This window comes from Monopterus albus, unplaced genomic scaffold (assembly GCF_001952655.1).
Source record: "Monopterus albus unplaced genomic scaffold, M_albus_1.0 scaffold65.1, whole genome shotgun sequence".
NCBI classification, from domain to species: domain Eukaryota; kingdom Metazoa; phylum Chordata; class Actinopteri; order Synbranchiformes; family Synbranchidae; genus Monopterus; species Monopterus albus.
Window position 1 is genome coordinate 2,409,366 of NW_018127945.1, and position 1,838 is coordinate 2,411,203.

Here is a 1,838-nt window from a genome sequence, read left to right on the forward strand (position 1 = left end):
GTAGCAGGCACAGGTAGCAGCTCCGCCCCCGCACAGGTGAGGGTGCATTCCAGGCAACGAGGCACACCTGCTCTCCATTATCGGAGCAGTATATAGGGTCAGCGTTGGTGCATCCTCGTCGCCAGATTATTATGTATTATTCTGGTGGTAACCGCCTCCATGTTCATGCCAAAGTTTATGGACCATTGTTTGAGCTACGCTCCTTCGACAACATTGTGAACTCTTATTTCGCATTAGTCTGTGGTATCGGTTTTCGTGCCCTTCACACGTGTAAAGGGGTTTTTGGTTTTTTGGACTGCTTTTGTGAATTGCTCCAACTCTCAGAGCTCCTAGGCTATCCTGGAACAGCGACCACCATCCTACATCGCACCGCTCAGCTACCAGCGCTGCCTCATCAGGGGACCCACACACCAACCCGAGATCTCTGGCACCAGTCTCCTTCTCCCTGGATTACTCCCTGGGCCTGCGGCGCACTCAGCTGTTCAGGTCCCCAGAGTGACTACCAGAAACAATCTGTTCTATACCTGCTGCTTGTTCTTACACTCTTGTTGTTCTTATGTAGCGAGCAACGCCTCTCATTCACCCCGGGAGACAGTAGTCCAGTCAATCCAGTGTGCCCAGCTGCCCCAAGATCAGCGGACGAGACCGGCTCTGTTTTGTTTGTTATTTTTGGAGCATTAAATACGTTTTCTTTTCTACCTGGGTTCGAATCTGCATTTTTACTGGGTCCTAAACAACTCACACACAGCTTAACGTAACAAAGTGCAGGGAAGGACACAAAGTGAGTGCGTGCGCCTGACAAAATCCACAGAAAAATAGCTTGTGGAAGCAGGCAGACGAGAGTTGACACATGGTGCAGTCAGATACTCTAGCAAAGAAAGCCAAATATGAAAATATAATACCACAGTGCAGGGGGTTGTTGTTATATTGATCTTTGATTTTAACAGTTGCTACTGGAGAAATTCTCCTCTACCAACTTCATACTTCTGGACTAATGTATTAAATGGTATAAACTGGTTGTTTTCAAATAGATGATGAAGGTGAGTGATTCCTTTGTGTTGCCATGTTGTAGTTGAGGTTTAAATGTTCTGACAGCCTGGGGGAAATACCGATGCCTAAATATTTAATTTTTAATGCCAGTGTGAAATGGTAGGGGATAGTCTTGAGCTGTAGAATCCAAGGCATCTTCAGAGAGTGGCAATATGGTGGGTTTATTCCAGTTTATTGTGGAGAAAGTTTCTCGTAGTGAACTGTAGGGGCCCTGTAGATATAATAAATAATCTGCATAGAGGCTAATTTTTATGTTGTGAGTTAGTATCTTGTATTCCTTTGATGCTATTATTTTGATGTATTGCTGCTGCTAGGGGTTCAATGCAAATGGCAAATAGAGATGGTGAGAGTGGGCATCCTTGTGTAAGATTTGAGTCTTATAGACTCTAGTTACTTTATCAGTTTTAGTTACTTCTCATGCCTTCAGTTCCCTTTAGTTACCTTTCATAATTTTATCTTATCTGACTACAGCTGTATTGATTATTGTGCATTACTGAGCCCTGGTTATTTTCTAATACATTCATTCTCCTTGCTTATATGTCTTACAATTTGAATGAGGTAGAATCTGCTTACTTTCTATAACCTTTGAATGTCTGCATCTCCCAGGCAACCAGACGACCTATTTACATCTCAACAAAGCCCCACTAGTCCACACCTGGACACACTAAGCATATCCCAAGTTCTGCCCCACCAGGGGGTATCTTGCACACACAGAGGGTTGTATCACCTGAAGACGACCACTTGGCCAGCTTATTGTCTCAAACACACACACACACACACACACACAC